We start from the raw sequence: 12469 nt of genomic DNA on the forward strand, positions 1-12469 counted from the left end.
ACAAGGGAAGGGGAGAGGAACTCTTACACACACATGCACTCCCCACCCCCTAAAAATAATAATTGCCCTCTCTTTCGTCTCTCTACGAACTGACCCACTAAATTCGAGAAATGAGGCATGAAAGGTTCCTGGATTCCTCCACATCCCTCTGAGTCAAAGATTTTGTTTGGTGATGTTGCTTTCGTTTGCTTTCGCGGAGCGGCTTTCATCGCCTGCTTCTTAATAATGTTGTCTGCTTCGGTTTGTTTGGGGCTTCGAAAGGGATGTGCCGCTGTGGTGGGTCAGCTCCGGCATGAAGGTATCCCATGTTTATGTTTTGTTTTACTGGTGTGGGGTTTTTTTGGTTTGGTTTGGTTTGTTGCACCCTCCGCTTTGAGATTTTGCACCCTCCGCTTTGAGAAGCCGCAAAGTTGTGTTGGCCAGTAGGGGTTTCTCTGTTGGCAGGGAGAAAGGCACTCTGTACCTGCTCAGTGTATGTCTTTACGTGCTGCAAGGTTTCTGTGGCCAAGCGCTAGGTGAAAATTTCCGCCCAGGAGAACTGAATTCAATGGGAACGAAGAGTTGTGAGCCTGCTCTTGCTCAAAGGCTTCCTCTCTGTCCATGGCTGAAATGAAACCCGAGCCCCTAAGAACAGGAGTGGCTAATGCCTGTTGGGACTGGCAGGGCAGAAGGCAGAGAGGCCAACCGTACCTGGAGCCAGAACCAACCAGAGGCAAAGCCAAGGGCAGGCTGTACTCCTACAGTGAACACAGTGGGGCTTCCTTTGCTGGTAGACTCCTCAGGCAGGGACAACAGTAGTGGCTGGGACTGATGGGGTGGAAGACCAGGAGCCCAAAAGTAGGTGGTGCCAGAGATGAGTGGCAGAGCCAGCCAGTTCAAGCTTTGTCCCCATCCCCTTCTTGCTAAGTTCTACGAGGGTCAACACTGAGACCAAGAAGCTGGCAGGCAGGGCTACCGCCTGGACTGGTTGTTGTAAGCGGGTAGGTGTGGGCTGGCTGAGGGCAGATAGATGTTGGTGGGGTTGTGCAAGGTTTGCCCAAGTGGACCACCCTCCACTGCATAAGAAGACCCCTGGATCTGTCCCTTTGGGCATTCTGTTTCCCACAGGGGCTGAGCAGGTGGCCTCTGGGAAGGCCCCAAGTGGACCATGAAGGCCATAACCCATTCCTGTACCTGTCACACACACACAAATACACCCCTGGTACTGGGGGTAAATTGCCTCTGAACCTAAAGGTTCCATGTAGCTATTGTGGAAAATCACCATCTGATCAGCTTACCCGCTCTGAATGTATCTCATCCTTTCTCAAAAGGATGAGGAATCTCCAAAAGACTCCCATCCAAAGGACTCCCCTCAGCCCCAGCTAGCCATGGTCAGCAGTCAATGGAGGAGTAGCCCTGGTGGATCTTCTTGCCCAGCATCCCCTTTTCCTCACAGCGGCCTGCCAGGCCCTTCTGGGAAGACCACATCTGCACATGGAGGCAGCACCTTCTGTTTGTCTATGGTCGTTGCCAAGCATTTGGAGGAATATCGCTGCTAAACCTGGTGGTTCTGCTGAGTTATCATGGCGAGCACCGATTGATGCTGAGCTTTAACACTCTGTGATGCATGGAGATGGTTGGTGCTGGTAAAGTACCAAGTTAAAGCCCCTGGCTGACTGCCGGATGGAGTTGTAGCTCAGTGGCAGAGCAAGGCACCTTGCATGCAAAGGGTCTCGGGTTCAATCTCCAACATCTCCAGGTAGGGGCTGGGAAAGGCACCCCTCTTGAACCCCTGAAGAGTCACTGCCAGGCGTGTAAACAGTACTGAGCTAGATGGACCAACGATCTGACTCTGTGAAAGGCAGCGTCGTTTGTTTGAGGCGCTGAAATTTAAATGAAGTCAGACCTAAAATGCATGTGCTTTCCGTATGAAAGATCCCATTTTCAGACCTCCAGTATCTCCACTTACGAATTGCAAAGACTCCATTCTGAAATCTGGAGAATAAGGTTAAACAATACTAAGCCGGGTGGGCAATGGTTTGGCTTGGTATAAGGCAGCCCCCGACAGAACTTTGTGTGCCCCCAAGGGACAACTCTATCCACTTGAGACTCCTTGTTTCAGTGGGAGTGAAAGGACTTCTCTGAATGTTGTCTGCAGTTGCTCTCCTTCTTTTCCTTTCTCTCTCCCTCCTCTCCGCTCTCCCCCAGTGGGAGTTAGAGGACTGGCCTGTGCTCCCTGGCCTACTGATGGAACAGAGTTAGGTGGTCGAATCGTGAGCTGGTAGAATAGACTGTACCACTTTGGATTGCAAGCAGGGGCTACTGCTTTCAAGCATTCCCCATTCATTTATTAAAAATGAAAGGCACCTAGCATCAGAAATGACGGTATCAGAGGAAAAGTTCCAGCCCAGCCTTCCCTGGCTGTGCTTATTCCCCCTGCCATGTAAAAAGCTTTCCAAGATGTAATCCACTCCCTTCAATCTGACTTGGCACAGTCCAGGTTTTTTTTTTTTTTTTAGCCACCACCTTATAAACCAGGCCTGTTCTGTGGAGTAATGTGGTTAAGAACCCTAAGCTGGTAGAACAGACTGTAACGTTTTTTAGACTACAAGTCTGGCAACGCATAGATCCCCTCCCCTGCATTTAAAGCACAAAAAGATACTCCTTGCAAGTAGAAAACAAAAGCAGCAAGGAGCTTCCTTCCTGGGAAGGAAAGAGGCCAGGCTCCTTGCTGTTCTAGATTTATACTTTGGGGAGGTATAGGTGTTTGGGGCTTGGGTTGCTGTTGATGTTTGGGGCTTGGGCATTTGTCCCTCGCTTGCAGCCTGAAATGGCGCAGGGACTAAGGGGTGGTCGTTAAGAAACCCCCTCCTGAACACTCCATTCTGACTCTTGCCATCTCCGGACAAGAGAACTGCAAGAACTGCTGTGAGAACCCAGGTAGAGTTAGGAGCTAAGAAGGTGAGCCGTGAGTCTGGAAGGTCCCCGATAAAAATGTTTGCCCTCTGCTAGGAAGCCTTTGACTGGCCTATGGGCAAAGCTGGCTTTTGTTTAGCAAACTGCTTTCCCCTCACCTGCAATAGAAACATAACAAGAGCCTGTGGGAAATCCCCAGGCAGGACCTGAGCAATAGCAGCTCTCCCCCGCTTGCGGTTCCTAGCTGCTGATAACCAGAGGCCTCCTTCCTTCCCACGGTGGAGTGAGAACATAGCCATCATGGCTGGCAGCCACTGATAGCCGCATCCTCTGTGGATTTGTCTAAATCTCTTTTAAAGCCATCCAAGTTGGCGCCCAGCAGTACCTCTTGCAGGAGTGAATTCCATAGTTCAACTGTGCTTTGCATGGAAAAAGTAGTTCATTTCATCCCAAATCTTCCAACAGCTTCATTGGCTGTCCCCGAGTTCTAGTATTAGGAGTAAGAGGTGTATACAATGATAAATAAATAGATGCAATAATTCATGGTGTAGGGAAAGTGGATAGAAAGAAGTATTTCACTTTCTCTACAACACCATGCATAATTGTATATAGCTTATTACGTTTCCCCACCCCACAGGGGATAATAATGCAAGGGAAGCCCTGCTAGTTCACTTCATCCAGTGCCTGCTGTTCCCCTAAAGGCCCAACAACCCCCCCCCCCCTTGCCAATGGATCCCAGCAACTAGTATTCAGGATTAGGCAGCCTCTGAACAACGCAGGTGCTGCTTACAGCCGTCAAGGCCAGTAGGTATTGATAGGCTGCTCTACTCCCGCAGTTCCTTTGGCTAATATCCATCGCCACAAACAGAGCCCAAGGAAGCTGTCCTCTAGCCCAGTAGTGGCTACTCTGAGTAACAACGACTCTCCAGGGTGTTGGGCAGAGAAAGGTCTTCCCTCTGTTACCTGATCCTCTTTAGCTGGTGCTGCCTGATACTAATCCTGGCACCTTCTGTGTAAGCACACTCTCTTTGTCATGTGACAGTAAGTTCCGTAGATTAATTCGGTGCCGCATGCAACAAGTACTTCCTTTGCGTGTTTGGAATCTGCTGCTAGTCAGTTTTGTGGGGTGACTCCCAAACCCCAAAATTTCTCCATCCATAGTTTTATAAACTTGGTGTGTGTGTGTGTGTGTGTGTGTGAGAGAGAGAGAGAGAGAGAGAGAGAGAGAGAGATGGCATTGTGTTCTTCGCCATTGTCCTTTCGTCCCTTTTCCCCAGTGTGGAATTTGCCAGCTTCACCCCTGCACACTGGGTTTTCCATTGTGTCTTGGACCGCCTTAAAGGGCTGGTGTAAGGATTAATGTGGCCATACAGAGGAAAATGCTGTGGAGCCTCCCCCAAGTTCTTTCATGGATGTGAAGTGTATACTGTGTATACCTTTTGAAGCAGGATAAACTGCCCTCTGTATGCAGCTAGGTAGTCAAATTTCATGTACTGTTCCTTTCAAATGACTTCACTTCCTTCAAATCCCAGGTAGCCAAAATTTCCCCCGTCCGTCCTCTGTTCATTTTGCTTGCTTGATCCTCCCTGCCCTACCTCTGATGTTCCTCTGGGAGAAACCATGCAGGGGTGGGAATGTCCCCAGTCTAAAACCCCAGACGGCCGCTGCCAGTCAGTGTCAGCAGTACTGAGCTAGATGAGCTCAGCTGGTCTTACTTGGTATAAGGCTGCATCTTACGTTCCTATGTTATGGGGAAGGACTGTAGTTCAAGCATCTTCTCTGTATGCAGAAGGTCCCAGATTCAATTCCTGGCACCCCACAAGTAGGGCTGAGAATGTTCCATTCTGAAATCTCAGAGAGCGGCTGCAGGTCTGTGTTGACAATACTGAACTAAGTAGTCGGTATAAGGTCGTTTCCTGCATTCAACAAGCCCACTTTAATGCCGAGAGCTGTTGCAGTGTCTTGCGGGCTGAGCTGCTTTATTACAAGGGGCGCTTTCCGGCATCTTTGGATAATTTGCTTCCGACGAGCTGTAAGGAAGATGCAGGGGGGTGGGGTGGGAGAGCCATTTCAATGAGCTTGCGCCGAAATGGCTCCTACGGATAACTGCGCCGGCAGCTGTTCTCTCTGCTTCCTTCGAAAACAAGAGTCCGGTTTGTCTGGGGACATCTCGGTCTCTCTCATCGCCACTTCTCCGTACGCACTTTCTGAGAACCGTTGTCTTGCTGTCGTTGGGGGACGTGATTTGTAATCCCCCCCCCTCCCACAACTGCAATGGATCGCGGTGGAATTTGGATCGCGGGCTCCTTGGAAGAAAGCTGTGGTTTGTTTGTAAGGCGAGCTTCTTTTCCTTCTCCTCAGTCTCCAAACTTGCAAGGCACAATTGCTGCGGAGAGTATCTCTTTTTGCCAAGTTGGGTGCGGAATGAGAAAGGGGGGGGGGAGTGTTGTGCCAGCATAAGCACTGGAAGGAAGAGGCAGGGTCTGGGCCAGTCTGAGAAGGGTGGCAGGGAATGGCTTGATCTTCTCGCATCTCTCCTCCCCGTCCTGCTCCTCGGACCGCCTGGCTGTCAAGTCCCGGTTTCCTTTTTTGGCGGTTGTCCTTTTTATAGCATTGTATGGAAACGTTTCGTCTTGGGAGACAGCCATTTTGTGCGTGTCCTGTCTCGAAACGCATCTCTCTTTCATTTCATTTCTTTTTTTTTTAACAGCAGTGACATCCGCTTCGCTCTCGGAGAAGCTGAGGCGGAGCAGCTTTTGATGGTGGTGGCGGGGGGGGGAGCTGACAGTATTCAGCCAGCACCGGCACCCCTTTCCCAGACCCAGAGGGTGCGGTGGGGGCAATAACCTCTGCAGGGCGGGCTCAGAGCAAGGCAGAAGAAACTGTGCCAAAGGCAGGGACCACGTGCACCCGTGTGATTCTTAAGATTGTGAAATTTGGAATCTCGATGATCTTGTACAGTACAGTCTGTTGTAGGCTGAAGGTAAAGCAGGATGGAGACTGTCCTGAGCAGAGAATTATTTCAACAGCTTGTTAGCCAGCATGCTACGTAGATGGTGCTTTCCACGTAACAGGGGCAGTGAGCCCCAGAATGCCAAATTCTGGGGACAGACAGGAGGCGCCCTGCAAGTGGGATTCCCAGGGGCAGCTGATTGGCTGCTGGGGTGAAAATAAGATGTTGCACTAGATTGGGGTGGGGAACCTTCCTCAGCCGGAGGGCTGCATTCCCTTCTGGGCAGCCCTTTGAGGGCCATGTGCCAGTGGTAGGTGGGGCCAAGGGCAAAGTGGGCGGATCAACATATGTAAATGTTACCTTTGTGCCATAGGTCAGTTTCCGCACACCCTCACACGCCCTTCTCTGTCCTCCATCCAGGCAAGCTAGCATCATAATCGCAGAGTTCAAGGAGAACTTCCAGGCAGGCAGAATCCTCTCTGAAAGGGGGTGCAGCAAGGCTGGTGGGATGTGTGGCCTGAGAAAAGAGGGTGTGGCTCATGGAGAGGTATGGCCCAGGGAGATTCCGAGGGCCAGGTGCAGAGGCCTGGAGGGCCACATTCAACCTTCCGCGCCCGCCCCCCCCCCCCCGCACTGGGCAGACATTTGGTCTGACCCTAGAGGGCTCTCTCTGTGTTTTCAGATGACCGGGAGTTGTCTCCATGCTCTGAGGGTGACCTTTCAGGGGGACTCTGGCTGTTCAGAGTTTGGAAACAGAAGGAAGGACTAAAGGGCCCCTTGATCTGCTTTGGCAGGGCAAAAAAAGCATCACATTTCTACAGGGTATGAAGTGCCCTGTTTCCAGCACTGGGGATCTGCAGCTGGCAGTCCCTGGGGACAAATGCAACCCCTGGCGGAGTATTCCTGTCCTCTCATTTGCCCAGCATCAGTGAGGGATTTGGGAATGGTGGGGGTTCGATGTTGCAGGATTCTTTGGCGGTGGTAGGGTTGGCGATTGGGCCTTCTTCTCAAAGCAGCCCTCCAGAAATACTCAGTTGCCCACCTCCCTCTGGAACAAGAGATTTGTGAAACCTTGCACGTTGTTTTCCTGTAATACTTGCTGTCTTCCAGAGAATGAATAGCAAGCGAGAATAGAATCCTGGGCTATCCATAGATGGGCAGACCTAGCAGATGACCATGCTGTAAGCTTGCAGTGGAGTAGTGCACGGTCTTCTCTCCAGGAAGTGGTAGCTGAAAGAGTATGTTGCTGCCTCTGGAGCGGTCAGGCTCTGGGACCAAATATTCAGATCCTCCTATGGATCCCAACATCTTGAAAGTGCTGCAGTTCAGTGGTAGAGCATCTGCTTGGCATGCCGAAGGTTCCAGGTTCAGTCCCTGGCATCTCCTGGTAGAGAACTCTCTTGGAAAACCTAAGAGAGCTGCTGCCAGTCAGTGTAGACAGTACCAAACTAGATGGACCAATTGACAGGGCAGCTTCTTAAATCATTCTTTTATTCAGAAACATGAGGACTTGGAATCTTGGGTAAAGGACTATAACTCACAGGGATAGTCCCAGGCAGACTCAGTCTCTAGGTAGGGCTGGGAAAAGACTCTGGTCTCAAATCCTGGGGAGCCTCTGCCCATCAGTGTAGGCAATATGGAACTAGATGGGGAAAGAGGCAGCTTCTTGGAGTTCCTATAGAATACACTGGCTAGGGAGGAGGAAGAGGGCCTTTTCCATGGCCATGCCTGGGCTCTGGAACTTTCTCCCAAGGGAATCATGTTTCACCCAAAACATAGTCAAAACCTTCCTTTTTTAAATATAGCATCTGACTCATAGATGGCTGTTTTGTCTTTATTTTTTATTATTATTCAGGGTTTGATCTGCTACTCTGGTGGTATTGGGAATGGGGGATGTTCGGTATTTAGTGTCTTAATGTCTCTGTAATTGATATTTCAAATTGTGCTTTGATCTTCTTGTTAGCCTCCTTGAGTTTTTAAATAAGGAAAGGCAGGGTGTAAATGTGTTTAAAAGAAAGCAGAGAAATTTACCACCACCCAGAATTGCACAATTATGGAGCACTGACAGCAGCCTTTTGGGCACGGCGTATGAAACCCCCAAGGGGAGGAGTGCGTAACATTATTTTAAGGACTCGAAAACATTTCTTCATCTTTCCAGTGAAAACTGCGGGGGGAAACACTCCTTTTTTGCTGCCCCTTAATTGAAACCCAGTAGGCCCCCAGAGGAGCAGACAGAGCAGGCAAAATTTGCTCTTGTAGTCCATCGCCAACCACAGCGAGGGTAGGAACAGGGCAGAACGATGTCTTTGTGGATCTTTTGTTGCTGACGACTGTAGCTGGAGAAGGCCTAAATGCCTGCAGTTCTTCTTTAGCAGCTAATTAAAATGAAAAACAAAATTGGAACAGGAGCCAGGAATGTTGACTGCACCCACTGTCTCCCACACAAACCTTGCCACGGGCACAGGCAATGGGCTCCGCAAAGACCCTCCCTCCTCCTGTTGGCTGTAACAGAGCCTCATCTTCATGCACCTTGGCTGCTGGCTTTATCTGTAGGCTGAGACTCAGGATTTGAGTAGCTTTGAGTCATGTAGGAGAAGAAATCTTGAGAACGTCTGGTGGTGGTGGTAGTAGCAACCCAGGACAGAGACAATTAAGAGAGTCCTGATCACCCAAAGAAGAGCGTCTGCTAAAGCCTTCGTTTTTTCCATTCAAGAACTTATTAAGATCTTTTGTCTGCGGGGGTTTGGTTAGTTGGAGAAAGAAGCCACAATGAGTAATAGGGGGATCCTTAGGCTTGGGGGCTAGGCAGACAGGGGGCTGGTATCAAGACAGGCATCTGAACTGAGGTCGTCTCTACTTCCCTATCATATGCAGCAGGGATGGGAAATCAGGCCCTCCAACTTCTACTGCTCTCCATCTCCCATCATCCCCGACTGTTAGCTGTGCTGGCTGGCAATGGTCCAAAGCAGCATGCACATTGATTACCCAGTCGTAGAGCCCACCCATGCTAGAACGCTTCTCGCAACATGGGTTAAGGCAGCTCAACACTCCATTCCAGCAAAGGGAACCTTTTACCCCCTCTCCGTTGCTTGCACACCATGCAGAAATATGGTGTGTAACCAACTGCCCTTGAATGACTTTATCAAAGAATTGGACTTGTAAAAGGAGCACTGAAGTGGCAGCAATTGGAGAAAATCATAAGAATGTGAGAGTAGCTGGATCAGGCGGGTCCAGCATCCTGTTCTCACAGTGGCCATCCAGATGCTCAGTGGGAGGCCCAAAAGTAAGGCCTGAGTGCAGCAGCATCTCTCCCCTCCTATAATTTCCAGGAACTGGCATTTCCGGCTCCAGCTGTGAAGGCACAGCATAGCTGTCATAGCTAGTAGGCACTGCTATCCTTCTCCACGAATTTGCCTAATCCTCTTAAAGCCATCCAAGGACCATCACTACCCCTTGTGGGAGTGAGTTCCATAAGTTTAAATCCACATGCCTCTCTGTGCATCGGGTACTTGATGGAGGTGAACAAAAGAGAGAGTGAGAAAGAGAGAAGGCTGCTACCTTCATGTTGTGGTTGTGGGTTCCCAGCAGGCCTCTCTGGTCAGAAGCCCAGTACTAGGTAAAGGGCTAGGTAGACCTTTCAGCCTGAGCCCAAGGGTGGGGAACTTCAGGCCCAAATGTGGCCCTCCACACCTCTCTCTCTGGCCCTTGGGGCTCTCCCTAGACCACCCCCCTCCCCATGCCATAACTTTTTTTTCCCTCCTGGCTGGAATGTACCCTTAGCCTGTGATCATGTCTCGTGCCTTGCCCTGCATGGAGGACAGAGAGGCTTGTGTGTGGAAGCCCCTGTCCTTTGCATGGCTGGAACATTGCCCACTACGGAACTCTTCAACCTCGAGTCCTCGGATGCTGTTCGGCTTCAGCACCCACAATCCACCACCAGCTTAGGCAATGGTCAGGGGTGATGGAAGTTGTAGTCCAACAGTATTGGGGGAGCCAGGGTTTGAAAACACTGGCCTAATCTATACAGCCATTGCTCCACCCACTTTTACCTCTGGCTGTCCCTGCCGCTGGCATGCGGCCCCCATAAGATGGGTCACGAGTGAATGTGGACCTCAAGCTGAACAAAATTCTCCACTCCGGTCTGACCTATAAGGCAGTTCCCATCCTCTTGCAATCAATGGGTCTCTCAGAGCACAGTCTGAGTTTGTGTGTGTGTGTGTGTGTGTGTGTAGCTTGAAACAGAACCAGATATACGGCATGCCAAAGCCCTTTGGGTGAGATGCTGTCCAGCCTCCTACATGCCAGCCACGTGGCCTCTCCTCATTCCCAGAAGCTTTGCAGGCCACAAATCTATCTGTACGGATAAATCTGACTTACTTGATTTCTCTCAGATTGCTGTGACTCCAGGCCTTCGTCGGATCAGCTGGCTGTCCCTTGGGTTTTGTTCCAACATTCTACTTTTTCGCTTCTCCCTCCTCCTTCCCCCCCGCTCTTCATCTCCATTGCTTTCTTGGTACCTTCACTGCTCCTGTTTGCCTGCTGCGCTCCCCAAGGGTTTTACAAGCCCTCATGGAGCTTCCTGGGGAACTGATTTGGGGAAGAGGAGGGCACAGATTCTGCCTCTGTGGGATTTTAAAACCAGCACCTCCCACAGACGAAGGACCTGCTGGATCAGGCCAGCAGCCCATCTAGTCCAGCATCCTGTTCTCACAGTGGCCAACCAGCATCCCTAATGGGAAGCGTGAAAGCAGGACTTGGGGCGCAAGAGCACTCTCCCCACTTGCGGCTTCCAACAACTGGTATCGAACAGCAGTACTGCCTCTGACCATGGAGGCATAGCATGGCCATCATCGCTAGTAGCCGTTAATAGCCTTCTCCTCTGTGAATGCGTCAGTTTTTCTTTTAAAACCATCCAAGTTGGTGGCCATCACTGCCTCCTGTGGGACCGAAGTCATAGATAAACTCTGCACTCCACAAAGAAACACTTTTCCCTGTCCTGAATCTTCCAGCGTTCAGCTTAATTTAATATCCACGAGTTCTAGTGTGGCGAGAGAGGGAGGAGAAAAGCTTTCCCCTGTCCGTTTTCTCCATTCTGTGCATAGTTTTATAAACTCATATCAATCCTATCTAATATGTGGTGGTTTACCTATTCATTTTTCCCTAACCGTGTTTGCAATAGTTTTCTAGTCTTCATGTTGTCCCAAAGTACAGTGGTGCCTCGCAAGACGAAAAGAATCCGTTCCGTGAGTTTCTTCGTCTAGCGGTTTTTTCGTCTTGCAAAGCAAGCCCATTAGCGGATTAGCGCTATTAGCGGTTTAGCGGCTATTAGCGGCTATTAAAGGCTTAAGGGATTAGCGGATTAGCTGCTAAAAGGCTATTAGCAGCTTAGTGCCTTAGAAAAAGGGGGTGGGGAGCGAAAAAAAATCTCAAGACTCGCAAGACATTTTCGTCTTGCGAAGCAAGCCCATAGCAAATTCGTCCTGCGAAGCACCTCCAAAACGGAAAAGCCTTTCGTCTAGCGGGTTTTCCGTCTTGCGAGGCATTCGTCTTGCGGTGCACCACTGTATGAAAATTAGTGCAAGGTTGTGGTGATGGTGTTTCCCACCTGGGAACCATGGCTTTCCTTGGAATCTTTTCAGGGTTACACTGTGCAGAGATAGATAATGCTTAAGGCAAGAATGGGGGAACCCAGACCGGTGGGGGATGCAGGCCTGGGGTCCAGTTGTGGTCCTCTGACCTCTCTCAGAGCTTTCCCTGGCCCCTGCGTTGTGCCCCTCCTTGAATGTTTTTCCCTATCTGGGATGACTCCTTGGATTCTGATTATGCCTCTTGCTTTCCTTGATGGAAGATAAGGGGGGTGTAGAAATTAGCCTACGGTACAAAGTTAAAATTTTCATTCATTGCTCCACCGATTTTGTCCTCTGGACACAGCCACTAATGGCACTTGGCCCCTAGAAGGTTGCCCAGGCAGGATTGTGGCCCTCATTGAAGAAGGTTGCCCAGCCCTGGCTTAGAGAATATCTTTCTCTCTTGAGATATACCAGGGAGTCTGTGCTGCACATTCCAACACTGTCCAAAGCAGGGTCGCTGAGCATGTGAGGCAGGGCCTTCTCAGTTGTGGCTCCCAGACTTCAGTATAGTTGCACTCAGGAGGCCTGTTGAACAGTGTTTGGAATTTGCCAGGCACATTTTGCACCTGACTATCGGCCACTTGCGACCAAGTGAAGATGCCCAGGTGCCAGGATGGCGCCTGACATCTCTGGAGGTACATGCCTGGGGATCCTTGGATCTTGACTGTTTTCACACACTAGCAACGCATCCTGTAGAATTCTATCCATTATATTTTATCTGCACAATCAGAATGACTTTCAGGAAACAAAAAGGTGTATTGAAAAATACAACGCTTGAGCCATCTGACCCAAAATTGGCAACTAGGCATTTCATTTTGGTGACAGTAACCCTGGTTTAGGGATGCGGGTGGTGCTGTGGGTTAAACCACAGAGCCAGAGTTCTGTGGTTGGTGGTTCGAATCCCCACAACGGGGTGAGCTCCCATTGCTCAGTCCCAGCTCCTGCCAACCTAGCAGTTCGAAAGCACATCAAAGTGCAAGTAGATAAATAG

At 50.2% G+C, this 12469-nt stretch overlaps 1 protein-coding gene across 9 annotated transcripts in view; it reads left to right on the forward strand.

The window, feature by feature from the left end:
* The window catches only part of GATAD2B (GATA zinc finger domain containing 2B), a 67148-nt gene that overhangs the window by 22703 nt on the left and 31976 nt on the right, over nucleotides 1-12469 (forward strand). Inside the window, exon 1 of one of the 9 annotated variants that reach the window (XM_083416616.1) lies at nucleotides 4836-5226. The exons of the other annotated variants lie outside the window; for them this stretch is intronic. The gene's annotated coding sequence lies outside the window, so the exon portion shown is untranslated. Of the gene's footprint in view, nucleotides 1-4835; nucleotides 5227-12469 lie in introns of those variants that run through there. 9 annotated transcript variants of the gene reach the window in all.

This window comes from Podarcis tiliguerta, assembly GCF_965153285.1.
Source record: "Podarcis tiliguerta genome assembly, chromosome: 16".
Lineage (NCBI taxonomy): Eukaryota > Metazoa > Chordata > Lepidosauria > Squamata > Lacertidae > Podarcis > Podarcis tiliguerta.